Source organism: Lepisosteus platostomus, chromosome 7 (genome assembly GCF_059453375.1).
Source record: "Lepisosteus platostomus isolate fLepPlt1 chromosome 7, fLepPlt1.hap1, whole genome shotgun sequence".
Classification (NCBI taxonomy): Eukaryota; Metazoa; Chordata; class Actinopteri; order Semionotiformes; family Lepisosteidae; genus Lepisosteus; species Lepisosteus platostomus.
Window position 1 is genome coordinate 59,090,149 of NC_142617.1, and position 18,161 is coordinate 59,108,309.

At 39.4% G+C, this 18,161-nt stretch overlaps 1 long non-coding RNA gene across 1 annotated transcript; it reads left to right on the forward strand.

Moving 5' to 3' along the window:
- Positions 1-1,123: 1,123 nt before the first annotated feature.
- Positions 1,124-4,823, forward strand: LOC148659329 (uncharacterized). The gene is made up of 2 exons (XR_015940591.1): positions 1,124-1,683; positions 3,431-4,823. It is a non-coding gene; the product is annotated as an uncharacterized LOC148659329 (long non-coding RNA).
- The last annotated feature ends 13,338 nt before the right edge of the window (positions 4,824-18,161 follow it).

The window sequence follows — 18,161 nt, forward strand, 5'->3', positions numbered from 1 at the left end:
AGAATAAAAAATGTTACAAATAAGAAGGGCCATTTAGCCTTTCATGCTCCTTCTACTGCAAAATATGCAGTTGCTTCTTGGAAAATTCCAGAATGTTGAATTATTTTGTTTTATTAGCTTTAGCGGGTGCTCTTGTCTGAACTCACAGAGGATTAAAAATAACAACAGTTCATGTAACAGCAATAGTATTACAATAGCACAAAGTCAAACATCCAAATTCAAACTATTACCAGTATCATCAAGTAAAATGAGCAATATGTCAAAGTAATAATAATAATTATAATAATTGCTTACACTTATATAGCGCTTTTTCTGGACACTCCACTCAAAGCGCTTTACAGGTAATGGGGACTCCCTTCCACCACCACCAATGTGCAGCATCCACCTGGATGATGCGACGGCAGCCATAGTGCGCCAGAACGCTCACCACACATCAGCTATCAGTGGGGAGGAGAGCAGAGTAATGAAGCCAATTCACAGAGGGGGATTGTTAGGAGGCCATGATAGATAACAGCCGATGGGGAAATTTGGCCAGGATGCCGGGGTTACACCCCTACTCTTTTCGAAAAACACCCTGGGATTTTTAATGACCACAGAGAGTCAGGACCTCGGTTTTACGTCTCATCCGAAGGACGGGATCAATGTTCCTCACATGGGAAAAAGACAATCCACCAGTCAGGACCTGTGTGTGCCTAAAGGAGATTGGGAACACCAAGTAAAGTTGGGAACACCTCAGGTGTTGTCTGGAGAGGTGTCTCAGAACACGACGTGAACTCTGCTGTTCCATCATGAGTAAAGAAGATGAGCATGCAAGAAGAATCTCTCTACTCTTTTCCTGTCCTTGTTTGAATAATTGGAAGCAATATCCTCAATGTTATTGTAGGATTCGATTAACAATTACATTGCGTTTCTCTTTACACAGGCAACAAGAGGACCTCGTATTTATGTCATGGTAATTACATCATCTGAATATCATGAAGGAGAAGTACCTCACTGTTACTTCACATGTAAATGCTGATGTGTGGCAAGGGATGGCCGTGCTGCAGGGACAAGGCACGTGACATCGTTTAGGGTGATTGTGGAACGTCACCCTAAATTTGTGGAAAGAAGTTCCTATCATTGCCTTATGCAAATACTGTTAACTCTATCATTACTCTGTGCCATGGCTGCTGACCCAAAGACTCTGCCTCCATTTCACTCCCAGGAATCTGAGATACAGAATCTTCATCCATCTATTCTCATCTTTCTCTCTCACCTTATACCTCTTATCTAATTATATGAAGACTCCAGGGAGAGGTCCACGGCAACATTAACGTGCACATTAACTTGCGCGACTCAAAGAGGAAGTGAGGAATCGCATTGCTGGCATATTTTTTAAACGTCCGTAATTTCAATCAGTTGTTTTGTATGGGGGAGTTGGTTTCTTATTTTAGAAATGCAATTGTACTGGAACATCAGCTTGATGCAAAGGAACAAACGACTGTTGCTCGGTAAAATATTTAAGGCGACTTGCTGCGGACGCTATACAGTGCGATCCAGTACCGGTCAACGGCTCGGCCATTACTGCAGGTACGCAGTCCCGTACTGTACCTGAGCACACACTCGGCGAGATCAGCACCTTGGACAGAGCTAAGAGGAGACTGCTGTGGAATCGCAATGAAATCGAAACCGTGCTGCCACGAAGTGAGCGACGGTCTCCAACGGGGGCATTTCGTGCTGAATAAGAGCACAGTTAGCCCCTCGGGAGTGGAATGAGCCCACAGCTATGGAGGGAGAGGGGAGCCCATCAAGCTGGTGTTCGGGGCGAAGTTCAAGAGGTTTCTAAAAGATGTGGCGTATCTTTTGTCCTCACTGCGTGCACCGGGCTGGCCTTTAGTAATCCCAAGGCTGGACTGAAGGTCTAGGAGTGGGGCTTCTGAAAATCACCAAATCGACCTAGACATCAACAACCCCAAATTCACCCTCGAACCGTGTTCGGTGAAAGCCATCACAGTTCAGCAGGGGCCACATTAATCCTCTTAAGAACTTTAATAGACGACATGTAAAATATTAATATACAGTATGCTGTTTTTGTATGCGAATTAAACAAAAATCTTTCGTTTCCTTTGTGGACACTTTATTTTAATTGTACCATACATGTCCTTTTTGGATGAATGCGATTTATTTTTACAAGTAGATGAATTTGTGCGCTGAGACGTGCCCGTCACCGATGGATTGAGATACAATAGTCTCTCATTCATGTATACTTCGTGCTATATTAATAACAGTCAGCTAAACGTTAATACGTACTTGTGTAGGTACTGTAAATACGTCTATGTATAATAAATATGTATGTATAAAATTACGTGCATACAGCATATCCTTTGGCTTTGGTTTCTTTTATTTTGCTTAACAACTGAAAACTCAACGGCGCCATCTACAGGACTCAGTAAATTCTAAAGAAACGTATTCTTAAAAAAAGCCTTCAGCAACTACAGCTGTATCAAATAACCTCAGTAAGGGAGATCTGAACTGTGTTATATTACATCGATGATTTCTCCATTTATGTTCTTTCAATTCCTGATTATGGTCGAGTATTGATAGCTGATATTCACTGTTAACATTTCTTAATCTTGTTTAAGGATGATTTCTCTGAGCCCGTAAATTCATGCACACAGTGAAGTGGGAGTAACTGTATTTTTAAACATTTCTTCTTTGAGAAGATGTAGCCTACAGAATGAGAATCGTGAGATGCCATTGACACACTACACTCCAGTGTCATCACCAGGGTCATCCTTTTGTTGTCATTCTCATTGTATTCTGTTACATCTGTTTTATGTCAGATTATACAATGAATTGAAAATTGTCTGATGAAATAAATCTCAATGCAAACATGCAGAAATCATATAATGTATTAAATAAACATCATGTTGTCATGTTTTTCCCTGGGCTGAATAAATACTGGAAATATAATCACAATATGCATATGCAGTGTTGTAAGTAACCAATTTAAACTATTATGATTTAGGCCACAAAAACCCCTAATTATTTGATATTGGCTTTTCATGACAGTCACCATAGTCTCCCTCCTACTGTGTTAGACTAATGCATAATTTAGTTTACTATGATTTAATTACAGTGAAATATTATACAATGTTTTTCTCACTCCACAACATTCCACAGCATTCCCACATTACAACTCTGAGTTTCTCAGTCACTTTCTTCACTGGGAATGTTAAACTGCCTTTATGCCATGTTTTAAAGACCCCAGTGTCCCTCAGTTTGTGAAGAAGCGTATTAAAGCATAAAATGCAACAAAACCTTTCTGTCTGCTCATTTTTTCTTTTGCACTAGACGCAGTGTGAGTTGCGGTACAACAGGAGTTTAAGTCGAGGCTGCGCCTACGTTTGCCATCCCCTTTGAGCTGACCCTTCTCTTGTGCTCTTGGCAGTGAGACCCAGCGTCACCAGCTGAGAAGCAGCCCTTCAGCCCCAGTGCAGCCGGCGTGTCTTGGTACCCACGCCGAACCCGAAGAGGTCGCTTTCCAAGGGTGGCAAGGCATGGGTCTGCTGAGCGGCGCGTCGAATCAGGACCATCTGTCAGCCTCACTCCAGAAAGAGTTGCGATCCATTTGCGTCCTCCAGAGAGAAATTGAATTCTCACCTCCCTTATAAAAACGATGTCATTATATTTCCAAAATATTTATTTAAGGATAACAATAGGACAAAAGACTAATATCCACAATTCATTAAGTAAAAATCATGATAATCATCCCTTACATCCAGCTGGAGGCAGATGACGACTTGAATGCTTTGCCTTCTGATAAAGCACCAGATGTTTTAAAGAAAACGAATCTAATTGATCAAAAACCTATTTGATTTACATTTTGCAAAAGAATGTGCAAAATGTGCAGAAAATGTGATCAATGTATTCTTTATAAAACCTCATAGATAATTTTATATTAAACATCAGAGATCTCATGCCTAATAGGACAAGTTGTATGTATCCAATGGATAAAGAAATATTTTAAAATCAGATACATCACAAAAATATTGTAGAGTGCTTAGCAGCTTCCTGTCCTATGTTAACTTAGTAATATGAATGGAAGTCCTTATGGCAAAACCTATTTATATTATTTTGCTCTAACAAGCCAGCCTCCAACCACTTCTTAGAGAATTCTACATTTTGCAAGGGAACACGCTATTGAGTCAAAGCACTGAGGGATATTTTTAAGATTTTCAGGATTATGATGATTATTTCTTAACCTTTAATTTTAAATCCCAACTGTATTTATATTGGAACAACTATGTTGTATTGATCATGAAAGTATCTTTTATCACTACTTTACAGTATTATTTATCAGGATTGTACCAACCTACAGAACATTACTCCAGTGTATTCACCATAACACTATTTCTGAGAATCAGCGTCGATTTGACCTCTCTGGCACAATAAAACACGAGACTGAATAAAATATATTATACCAAAAAAAAACATTGTGCACGTTTTATTGGCTGCTGTAAGCATTGCTACGTGCAGTACTGGAGGTGACAGGCAGTGACAGGTGGTCAGATAGAATTGTGTAGCACGTGCACTAACCTGCAGTGGGTGCAAATTGCTTTTACTCCAGTGAGGTGCCAAGTCCAAGCCTGGCATGCTGGGTTTGGTGTGTAGCATCTGCGATGTTGTGCTCAAATCCATGTGGCAGTATAGCTGTACATTCTCTATTGTTCCATTTACAAACGCTGTTCTATTACTGTTTCCTATTTGTATCTACTGTGTGTTCATATACAGATATATATTTTGTATGTCTGTGCAATCTTAGATTAAATTAATAACATTTAGTTTGGGACATTGTTTGCTTCATTGCTAGTCATTGTTTTGAGAGCATGAAATCATAGCAAGGCAGTTCAAAACAAATGAGTTAACAGAAAGAAATCGGTAATATTTCCATGATATAAAAAGCATATGTTTCTTAACAATTCCAGTTATCCCTAAGAAAAGAAAACACTATGTAGGATCAAATATTTTATATATTAACCCAATAAGTGTGAAGCACCAAACATATTTTATTCAGACAGATTGCAGTCTCTTCCTTATTTGGAAAGTGCATTCTTGAATGTGTGTTAAGGGTGGAGAACCTAAGCTTTTTTTAATACCTCTATTAGTAGAAGCAAGATAATCGTATCCAATATTAAAGTTTGCTGTTTTAATAGAAATCTTTAAGCAGTGGAAAGCACACCTGTGGAACAGAGTAATAGAGATTGTTAACATAGATTTACAACAGCCGGGTCATGTAATTCCTGGGTTAGGGCATAAGGTGATTATCATTGTAGGAAAACCTACAATGGCACACATCTGGCTGTGAGATGACAGCATTGAGCGCATTTGAGTTAGCCAGAGTATCCTTGACCTGCTGTACAGTAGTGACCCTTCAGACTCGCAGGCACCTACAGTAAACACGTTCAGTGATGTTAATAAAATCTATCATTATTCCAGATTCTGTAAGGATTTAAAAAGCATGCAGTCCACCGAATGGCTTGCAGTCCAACAGTGGGCACTCTTTCTCCTCATGTGGGGAAGTGTTCAGGACTTACTTACTTGGGGCAAATGTGTCAAGGACATGAACTACTCACAAAAGGTAAACAATGAAATGTGCAGGAGGTATTAAAGAAATTATTGATGATTCCGTACAGAAACAAATACTGTATGGCTTTTGGACAGCATTGCTTACCTCCTTGTTGTTATTCCTCCTTAACTCTTAATTAGGTAACTGAGTTCATTATACACTTAACTGAACCAGCTAAACGTTCCCCTATCGTAACGTAGGTGGTGTTTTAAAGACAATGATAAAACCTGCCAGATCCAGCCCTTGCACGAAGGCTGTCTTATATGATTCGTTTTCCACATTTTAATTTACACCAGCAGCTCAGTATCACACTTACCCTCAAACTCACAGTTCAAGTTCCCCAGCAGATAAAGAACTGGCAGAATTCCATGAGAAAAATAAAAAATAGAGTAGAATCCCTCTTAAATGAATTCTTCAATTTAAATAACAAAATGACACAGGTTTCTAATTTCAGCCCACAGACCTGAGCAAACTACAGCTATAAATTGCTATTGAAATCTTTCAACTAGAAAGTAGCAATAGAGCAAAGCAGAATTACCTGTGCAGACTGATCTCTCAGGAAAGCTTAATTAAAAGAGTAGACACCACATTCAATTAATTAGATAAACCGCCAACATGTGCACCAAATTGGTACACTGCACTTAAATAACTGGCAATTAAACTCATTAGTTATCTGTCCATTAAATATAAATCTTGAAGGGGATTATAATGTAAAATTACATAAGATCAGAAATAATGACTTAATTCTTATAATGGCTTTACCTGATAGTATAGTAAAAATCTACTTTTCTATGAACAGAAATAAAGCTAGTTTGAACTTAAAGCAAGTTTCAAACTTTTACATTCTTTGTGCTGCTTTATGAAAGTGTAGAATCATAAATTCTAATATTTATGACTGAATAGGAGTGCGAGAATACTTTTGTAACATAATTTTAGATCATACAGACACAGCTATAACTACCATTTGAAGCATGTGGTTACCAATTACCCGTCTGAAAATGATCTATTCAAAATATATCGCAATACATCCCAATAAAGGCTCTTTTGTGGAATACTGATGACTTTAAAAAATTGAAATAAAATAATTTGGAGGTCATTTGAAAGAATGGGTCTTTTGATGTGTTGAAACCATTCCGAAAGACACAATTTATAGTCGTATATCATACATCATTACCTTAAGCATCTCTGATAACACTAAACTGCAGCTGGAATTACTACAGTCTGTCACGTGCAAAATGCAATTGTAATGCAACTTTTAAACATGATTGATGTAAGGAAAAAAATGTTTTATAATCATTAGAGACATATTTCCCAGAGGTTGATTTACAGTATGTATCTACTATGTGTGCAGTCACTTACAGTCTATGAATGAGTTTATAAGTAGAGTATGTACTGTAACAACACAACTCAAAGACTAAAAACAGAACCAAAAATTTCTCAGATATGTTTCTTTTTGTTTTTATTTCACCAACATATTAGATTTGCTAATTCCTCATCAGCAAACTCCAGGACAGTCCACTTGGGCTTAGTCACCTAATAATATACTGTACTGTAGTTTACACTGCGTTCTGCACTACAGAGCTCAGCCTGTGCTCCAAAGCACACAGCACAACTCATCAGCACCCGCTTCAAATTACGCTCCAACTTTCAGTGAAGAAGCCCAACAGGATTATTCTGGGGCTCCAGCAATGAGATACTGGCGATTTGTTCAGTGTGAGCAAGCAGGAGTATTTGGAATCCTGTAAGGGGCTCATGTTCCTGCCAGGCCTGAGCACAGTATGCAGGTCCGGCACACACAGGGTCACCCTCTTACCAGCTTTGATTTACTGTCATCCTGGGGGAGGAATGGAACTCAGGATCTTTAGCTTGCCTTTAACAAGCGCAAAAGCTGTCACAGCATCACCAGACCTTTTTCTTATCTTCAGATTCTATATATTCACCCACTTTTCTCTTATGTACTGGGTTTCAATAAAACATCTTTAAAATTCTCCTAGATCTTATCCTTTCAATCCATTTGCTAGCAGCACTCAGAAGAACTCAATTAATCCGGATAGAAAACGAACAGAAGATTTTATGAACCAAATATTTCCACTTCGGCTTCAACTAGCCACTGGATACTGATGGAGATGGAAGGGAAGGTGGCTACTAATCTCCAGCCCTTTTAACTTTTCACAGACATGAACACTTAACAAAAATAAACATTCTGGTTCCCTGTCCATCTTCAGCTAGAATTTCAAACACTCTCCCACCTGCATGCCTGTCAGACAGTGGAGGCTTGGGGAGCTGCCAATCAATTTATCTCTAACTGCATCTCTCCTAGGATTTGTGCCTTGCCTGGCTGTTTCTCTTTCAATCCAAACAATTATATTTTTTCTTTTCCATTCACTGCTCCTGTCTCCTGTGTCTTGTCTTTCTTTCTAACTCCTGCTAGCTGGCGAGTCGTGCCTTTCCCTTGATCTCCAGTGCTCACTTCACTTCCATGCCACACAGACATCTGGCCCACTCCAGCTCTGTCCTCACAGTCCCTCTGTTTGGGCTGCCTTTCATCCATTCTTAGCTCCCTGATACTGACTGTATCACCTAGTATTGTGATTCGCATTGCACTCCATCCGTTGTACTGCTGCTTTGTCTTGTGTGTATTTTGAAATGTTCAGCTTGCTAAATTGCTACACATCCATGACCGTTCACACATGGTGCCAAATGGACTCCGGTGGGGGAAGAAAAGCATTTTGCAGCAGCAGTATAGTCGCACCACCGTCTGTCAATCAACGTACTGAGTATTTGAATAATCGTTCTTGTGTTCTCCGAACGCCTAAACTCAACTCCAATTACATCACAGGACACGCAGTGCAAACTGAACCTTGTTGATTCAACAGGGTCGATATACCTATGGAGTATGTTCCAGTCTCCCACGAGTTCTTAAGTAAAGAGGTGTCTTCTCTGTTCATACCTAAAAGATTTCTGTGACAGATGCTATCGCTGTAATCTGCCAGGTTATGGTGTTCCATTCGCAATAATAATGATCTGGGTGCTTTTATTTCTATTGCCTCTTGTACTGCAACAGCATGTACTGATGTTTCCAGAGTAGAGACTGAAGATTACATTCTAAAAACAGAGGTATTTGCACAGTTGTAAGTCATTCAAATCTCTCACCTTAGAACAAAATAATTTGCACCACTAAGTCATCTCTCAAGAAAACCTAAAACAAGTATTACCAAACTGTTTTTAACTGTCTAGACATATAAAGTGGCTGCCAACTGTGACATAAATCGTTTGTTTAGTTATTGTATTTAGATTGAATACAGCCACAGTAAAATTCGTTTTCTGTTCATATTTAATCATGACAGGTGGACATCACTCCTTACTACTCTCAATGTCCTCTGTTTTTATTTGAAAGAGTATCAATCAATTTATTCACTTATCCCATCAGATGACTAGTAACATCAACCAAATAACTTGAAAAGAAGATGTTTCACTGTGAGAAGGTGTATCATATAAGATGTCTGATTTCCTTTGAATGCTGCCTTCAGAACACAATTGTTTGTTGTCAGGTAATGTAATTGCCAGCTAGTTATGTAATGTGTTGTGATGCTGGAGATAAAACAATTACAGCTAGTCGTGAAATGTCATTACCTGTATTATTGATTTTCACATTGTAATTCCAGATACTTACAGAAGATATGCTAGCCTCAATTAGATGTTAATGATGCAATGTATACAGAAAATTCATGCATGGATTTCTTATCTGAATTGTAAATTATGTATAAAGATTAATTCCATACTGTACCTGTTTTAAAGGCAAACAGTTATATCAGCAAGATATACAGTAGCAAGATGTTAAAGTTATTTTCTTTGTAAGAAACCAGATGGATAGATCTAAAACACGTCAAACTGTTCTTTCTGTTAGTAATCATAAAGTAGTATGTTATTACATTGTCATAAAAGTATTACATTTGTACTATTCAGGTATTATAGCATATAAAATATCTTCTGCTTCAAGAGTTTTCTGTCTCTAAATTAGTCATTGTAATTGAAAATAGGGGCTAAGACATATAATATACAGAAAGAAGGAACAATCTGAATTTGGAAATATTAAAAACTTTATAATCCAAGCTCCAAAGCATAGCCAGGAAGTGCATGACCAAATGTAACTCAAAGATGAATCATCCATTCTGTAAGAATAGGACTCATCCAAGAAAGAGGCTTTACTTAACCTGCCTTCTGTGCTCCTTACAGCCCTTATCCTGTGGATGCTCAATGTATAATACCAATGCCAATATAAATCTCTATCAGAGTCCACATTTCCATGTCTCCTGAAATGCTGTATACCCACTCGATCTAAAGAATAAGATGAGCTTTGGACCAGTGGCACAACTAATGATAAAATGAGGCAAGCATACATGTCCAGTCTAAAGATATGAGGACACTATAGAGGTGATGACATATTCATCAGTGGATTTCTGAAGTGGAAGAGATGGTTTTCAAAACCACAGATTGAAGTCTCTGAGCTCTGGATCACCCACATTTGTCAAATGTCAAGTTTCTTTGCCATACTTTAGACCACCATGTGCCAAACAGCTTTCCTGGAAGAGAAGCTGGAACCTAATGCAGTATTATTGTGTCCAACGGATACCTGATACAATATATTACACTGCTGTCATTCAGTGTGATACACTGGCACATGCTCATTTCCATTAAAAGGTAAAGTCTTGTACACATCAGTGTGCAAAGCCATCTAGTGTTTAAGATAAGTGATTAGAAGCAGGCTGGATGAATGCCCAACATTGGTAATGAGGGTTAGCAGAAAAATGAGAAAAACTGTTGCTGCTGCCACTAAAACTAAAATTGGAATCGTATTTGCCTGGGACCTGCACAGTCAGATTCTTTAATTGGTTGGTTTAAAAAAACACTTCTGTAGTAAGAAAGTTGGAAACCATTTCCGCCTGCTGTCTGGCCAAAATATTAGAGAACAGCAAGTTTTGTATAAACGATCTACCCTTTCTAAAGTAAGAGTAATGGGTCATACTGTAGTGTATCCCATGATTCCTGAGGATCGTATAGCAGTCCCAGACCAGGCCTTTTCCTCAGGGTGCTGTGCTGTGAAAGAAGGCTGATACAAGAGACGCTGGTGCGCCTGCCTGTGGTGTCCTGCTGAAGACAGTGGCTAACATGGGTGATTGATCAATTCAGACACCCTCAAGGGTTCACACAAAGCGACTGGAAAATAACACCAACAACAGGAAATGGACTTCGGGGTGCAAGAAGCTGCCGAACCTCTATAGTATGTCCTGTTCATCACCTGCCGTGGACTGGGCAGTTGCTTATCTCCATGAACATCTGTGATCATCTAGTGGATCTACCTCTGCAGCAGACCCCTGCGGTGGAGGTGCACCAGCCCAGGAATAGGGATGTTTCAATTATTTTGAGAGGGTACCACAGTAATGAAATTGTGTCCAGTGAAGTCATTTCGAGGTTAGCTTGAATTAAAATTTGAACACACCATGGGTTTCCATTGAATGAGGGTAACTAACGTGTTTGGAGATTTATTTGTTATAACCTCACCATTAATAAAAGAAGCAGGGGAAGCCTTTGAGACCAGTTTCGGGACAATGGCCTGACAGACTGGCAGTTCTTCTTTGATCCTTTGATTTGTATGATTTGCCCTGTGACTGCAGGACTGGGTTACAAGCAGATCTTTTCCTCTTGCCTCCTTGTACCTGGTACACCCAGTTGCTAATGCAATGCCTCAAACAGCTGGAAGGGTATCCCCAGAAAAAAAAACAGCAGTTACGTGTCACAGTTTAATTTGTATTCACTGTGTAAAATATTAAATAAGAGGTCACCTCGATGTGTGTGTTCTCTTGTTGAGCTGCCAGCTTTTACAATTTTCCTCGGAGAGCAAACAAGGCGTTCTGGTGTGGGTGTTGAAGTCGAGAGGACTGTTAAAATCTGAGGACTGAACTGCTCACTTCGTTAGCTATGAACCAATCGAGTGAAGCAGGAGGAGCTACACTTGGAGGGAGATGCTTGAGACTCACAGTGAACATGAAATTTGATAGGAACAGGAGCAACATCAGTGACAGACAAAGGCTAAGACACTGAAAGGAGGAGAATGCAGGCTCAGATGCTAAGTTTATACATACATTTTTATATAGTTGTGGGAGGCGAGCAAATAAAAAAGAGGGATTTAATATACTGTAACAGATGTATAGAACTGAAATCATTCTTAGGTATTGGAAAGTCATTCCTGATTGATGTACCTCTACTCGATATACTGTAGAAAAATGGATTGGCACCTAGTCTGTATAAAAGTGATCTACTGTATGATGCACCATTATGGTACACCATGACGAGACCAAAGTGTTGCAAAGCAAAGCGAGATCATCCCAAAGGGCTGGTAAACTGCATACAGCCTTGCAACCACGAGAAGCTGGAAGCATCATGACCAGCATCCACAAGGGCAAATCTGCGACAAGGTTATTTGCCAACATATTTTATTAGGTGTAGCAAATACTGCTTGTTAAACTTAATTGCCAGTGATATCCCTTCTATGGGACCTGCACACTTAAGTCATCCCAGCAAGTGCAGATAAAGATAAAGATAAAAAAAAAATTAAAGCACAAATTGAAGAAGTGCCAATGCTTCTGTCTGCAATGCCCTATAAATCTATCACATTACTAAAAAGTACATACAAAATCTCTCTCGTGTTCTTTTAAGCCCCTGACCAGTTTTCTCAGGCCTGTGTCTTTGGTGAAACTGCTGGTGGAAGGAGTGTAAAACAGGGGCTTGACAGGCACAGGGTGAGAGTGAGAAAGAGATGAAGAAATGTCAGTAGACCCATGATATTTACATTAACATGCTTTTAATGAGCGCGGTCGACGGATCTTTTTTTTCATCCTGCTCCCACACAAATGCAGCCGATTTCCCTGAAAGGAGCCTCCTGCGGGACTGCTTGCTCCTCTGACAGCTCCAGGCAGGAAGAGCGCTGTTAGCATGTCAATCACGCACTCTGCCCTCCTCCCCCCACAACACTCGCGGCCCAGCTGCCTGCCAGGATTACAGCTCCCCAGCCCGAGCTGTGACGGACACATGGACACGGAGCTGGGTGGCAGGGAATTTCACGCCATGTGAAGTCTTTGCAGTAGGCAGGATACACACTGCTATTGGAGACTTACAGTATTTTGCTGTGAAATAACTTAATTCTTTTATGCAAATACAAATACACAGGGAATGAAAGGATCAGTGGATCAATTAGCAATTGAGATCCCAATCCCCTCTTGTGCTCATGGATATTCTATATACTTTTAATGTATTTTTTTATTGGAATGATTGGATTTAGATCTACCACACCTATGTTTTTTTTTTTATTTCATTAACATTGTGCCTAGATTGGAGTCAGAAGACATACAGATCTGTGTACTTCCCTGCCTGGGAGAGAGAATTCTTCTGTGGACTCCACCAACCCACCACGAAGAAATGTTATTTGTGAGTAGGCTGAGGCTAAAACTGGCACATTGCATTAATGTAATCAGAATCTTAGGAGTGCCTTAAATACTGCAGTTTTGGTCTACAATCATTGATCCTCTCAAACTTTTAAGAATGAAGAACACTGCTTGGCAAGTATTTTTTTAATTCCTTTAATATTTCTTCTGACGCTTCAACCAATATAATGATAGCAAAAAGAAGAACATGTATAAATGAGAAGAGTCCCTTTATCTTGCCTGGTCACCCGCTAAGTGATCCAGGAACCCCAGCAAGTTGGTTCATGAAGGGAAAATTTCTATCCAACATGGGCAATAAAGTCAAAACCAATTATGAAAAAGTGTTGTTTTGGTTATGAATAATATAACTCCAGAATTAAAATTAAAAAGCAGTGTAATGTTTGAGTGACTAGTACACAGCTTCGTTACCCTTGTGGGCTGCTATCGCAGTTGCACATGGGCTCAGAAAATACACCGTCCCGCACCCTGGACTGCAGCGAGCTCTGTTGTGCCCAAAAACAGAACCACTAGTTATAGGAGATTCCTACTCCTTTCAGTTCCCAGGGGATGATGCCACTTTTGTAACATGTTCTGTGCCACTGAGTGCATGTGCAAAACACCTTGGTTTTACATACTGGTAAAAAAAACAAACAAGCCATTAAGCTACTCGTTAATAATAGAGAACAGTAAAGCGTGATCCCGTCAAATTAATTTACTACAGAGGCATTCAGTGGAGGGTGTTGTCTAAAGCATCACAGGCCAACTTGTTGTTCATAAGGAGTCCATTTCTTGGTGGCAGAATGACCAGCTTGTCTCAATTTATTAAGATCGTTCCTGTTGGCAGAAAACACTCTCACATCCCTGAACACAGCAAACCAGAGATGAATTGCAAATACATTTTTGTAACAGGACAACATAGCTTTATTAGAAATGAATACATCAAGCAGCTATGTTTAAATTACGATTGGCAACTGATTGTAAAGTTTGCAAAGAATAAAAGTTTGAAGGGGGTGGTTCACACTGCTGGCTCTGAGGGGAGTATAATAAGAGGCTGAGTCTTATTGACAAGAGTGGGAGAGAACTGTGACAGCTGGAGAAGAGGAAATCATGTATTCAGCAGGATCTTAGTTTTGTTCTCCACACAATGTAATCTTAGGAGACTTTGGCTACATTTAGATTCAACTCCCACTCTTGCTTCAAGAAGACACTGAAAATACTAAGCTGTCAATAAGTTGACTTCCTGGTGGGAAAATGAACAGTATCCAATTTCTGATGATTTTGTTCTATCAATAAAGCTTCTGTGATCAATTAGTCCCGCAAGGCTCAATTTTTTGGCAATAACAGGAGTTATTTTAATTCAAGAATTTGTTTCATATCTTCCTTTGTTTTGTCAATATTGTATCTTAGTGTGTGGGATGAATATCTTGCAAGTATTGGCAAGGCCAGCACATTTTATTTTTGAAAGTGTGTTCTTTTTCCTTTTTGTTCTAAATGTACTAGCATCATCATATCAAGGACTACCCTCTTAAGACCAGGCAGGTTCATAATGTAGCAAAAAGGTAACTGCTGGTATTATCTGCCTTAGCTCAATGACTACAGCTCCTGTATCACCACCACCTTGCACACTAGCACGTTTGAGTGCACACAGGTTGTTGCATCCCAAATCTAATTCTAAAAATCCCTTGGCACTTGGGCCCCAAGACAGTTTCACAATTACTAGTAGTTAACATTACTACAATTGTTAGATATGTACAATAGTGAACCAAAGCATTTTACAGACAGGAGTTCAACCCACCCAGTTCATTTGGTCTTTCAGTAGTTCAATGATGAAAGGATTTCATCCAGCTGCTTCTCAGCAGAAGCCAGTACAGTACAGAAGCTTGTTTCAGACCCTCAGATTCCTATTTAAAGATGTGCTGTATATTCTCAGTTTAAAATGCTTTAACCTGTAGTTAGATGTAGTTTCCACTTGTTTCTTGTGGTTCATGTTTTACTGTTCTATGGGCTAAGAAGCCTATAGGGTTGACTTTTACCATTACCTTCCCTGGTTACATGCCCACGTCCTCTCAGTCTTCCTTCCAGGACTTCCTTTAGCCTGTAAGCATGCCACATTCTTCTTAACCCAGAGGTGTATCTGACTGCTATTCCTTGAACTGATTCCTGAGTTGCTACAGGTTTTTTAAAAGGTCGTAACCACATTTGTGCACATTATTCAAAACAGGGATGTGGCCGGCTTCCTTCTAGACAGGTAGCTCATGAGGCCTGAGCATGAGTGAAGGTGTCTTTAGTCAGCCAAACCTCCTGTACACTCCAAAACAGACTTATCCTAAAACAACATCATATCAACTACCACCATCATTCCCTGTATATACCAAGCCTAAAATTAACCCCTTATGAAAATGAGTCACTTAGCCCTCCACAAATTAATTAAACAAACAATGCACCTCTTTTGACTTTTTGCACATTTAATGGAGACTTTTGCAGCCTCTAGTGGCAGGTCAGCTGCAACTACAATCCTCACTACAGCTGCCTTGCTAGTGCTGGTGCCTTGTGCAATTTTACCACAGAATTCCTTGATTCAGATTCTTCACTTTTAAGTATATATCCTCCAGTTCTGTTTGCCTTTGTTATTGCTTCCCTGCAGTGTCTAGGATAATCATGTGCTTCTAGGATAATCATGTGTTTCCCATCACAATCAATTAATGCTGTGACTGGGATAGTCAGGTTACTGCTGTCAGTTCTGCCAGCAATGTCAAGGAGATTTTTTTCATCTTCAGTAATATGTTGTTTCACAGAATTTGGTGATCTAAAAGAAAGAATTAAAGTGGAAAATACATTCACTAGACAAAATGTTAGGAACAAACATGTTGGACTTCCTCAGTGCCCAACAAAGCGTGTTCAGGATGTGTAATGTATTCCATAGGATTCTGAAACGTATGCATTCCAGGCCTACAGTACCTTATTATACTAGCAGAATGACCTTCAGCGCAGTCTGTGATACAGTAACAAGATTCCAGTGGTTCTACCAGGCTGAGATCTTGTGAAAGTACTACATCTCAAGCTAACCACACATTGGTCACCACTGATAACCATACTTTGACCAAACAGTGCACATTCCACTAAGCTCTTTCTCTGTCAGCTGTATTGTGAACATTTTTGTCTTTATGTGTCTACAAGGTAAATGGATCCTTTCAGCATATGTGGGAAACAAAACCTAATAGTCCTAATTGCAGAGTGTGTCTCAACTAAAGCTAACCATATATACTTATATATAGACATGCATATCAAAGGCTCAACAAACATAAACCTTAGGAAACCCTGATGAGATAAAAATATGTTCTTCCTTATTGTGCCTGACAGAGCACAAGAAGCTTTGAACAAAAAGTGCAAGGGAAGTAGTAACTCTTTATCACTGATCTAATTAGGAAGCAACGTCAAAGGTGTCAAGGCTACCTTATTATTGAACATTACAACAAGATAAGCAGAACTCACTCTGCCAATAAAGTATTCCTGATGTGTACACTGCATGTTATAGCAATGCAAGAGACTTCACCAAACCTTCTTTCTCTTTATCTATTACTTTCGACGAAAAGTATAAGCATCAAAACATACAGTACAGTACATAGGTGAAGATCAAAGCATTTATTTTATTTAAATAATTTATTTTCCTTCAGGTCTATGAAATGTATTTATTTTGATTTGGGCAGGGGAGGGTGGTCAATATTAACACATGTCAGCAAGCAGTCCAGAGATCTCTCTCACGCGCAGTTACTTCAAAATCAGAGTTCTCCCTCACCCCTATAGTTGTATATAGGTGGTGTGAATTTCATAGAAAAACCAAAATGGCTCTTTAGTATCAAACATATCAAACTGCAGGTGCTATTTTTGAAAAACAGAGAATTACAACGAGGTCTATCATTTCTGTTTATAAAGTAATGCTCTTTGTGTTCCTGTCTTTTTTTCTCTGATTTTGCTTTAAATGTTGCAGACTCAAAGCTGAGTGAGAGGAGGCGTGGTCTTGATGTTCCATCTGAATGGGGGGGTCTCGCATTTCCCTGTACAAGATCTGTCAAATCATCATGAAAGAGCCTTGACCTCTGTCACACCGGTTTTGTTCTGTGGTTCGACTGCATGTGCTCATTAATGGACTCAGCTCTGATATTTTCTTGATACCGTATGTTCACAGCGCCTTTTGAGTTTGATTTTCTCTTTTTCTATCTTGCAAGAGTTCGTTATTTTTTTAGTTTGCGGAAAATGTATCTTTGGGGGAAGTTAAATTAGTGTGTTAGAGTATGCTTGGATGGAAGAGAGGAATTTTTTGTTTAGTTTTAGTTTGGGGAAAGGAAATAAAGGCCTGTATTTCCTATGGAAAACTGTTTGTTGTTTATTTTATGTTTCGGCTTATGTTATATTTATAATGTTATAACAGAATGGGAGCTTAGGCTGTAACAGTTATAAAAGAGAGGTAGGTCACCTGCCTATATTGCTTTGACAATCCAGAGTGGGATACATTCATCTCTGAGTAAAGAAGTGTCTCCTGTCTTCACCCTAAATACACTTCCTCATAGTTTCCATTTGTTCCCTCGGGTCTTGTTTCACTGCTAGTCCTGAAGTAGACCAACTTTGCCTATGCCTTTCAGCAATATATTACCTTTAGAACAGCCTCTGGTAGTCCCCTCTGTTCCAGGCTTAAGAGAATCAGTTCTTCAGCCAGCACACAAAATTCCTTTAAGCCCAGGAATAAACCTTCTTGATGTTCTTGGAGAAATATTCCAGAGCTGATCTCCTGATCTTCAGCTGATTGTTGAGCTGATTGCAGAGCAGCAATGTTTTATGTGTAAGGTGCAGTGCTCTACAGGAGCTCTTAGCAATTCCAATTGATTTTAACCACTTCCTTTGATTTCAGCTCTACACTGTTCACAATACATCCTGGCCTCTCATGGGCCTTTTTCATAGCTTCCCAACATTGTCTGGTCGAGGGTATTGTTGAGTTTGCAGATGCAACTAAATCCTTTTCACGGGTAGCTTCCTCAGATTCAAAGCCACTTATCTTGTTTGGATTAAGTCCAGTC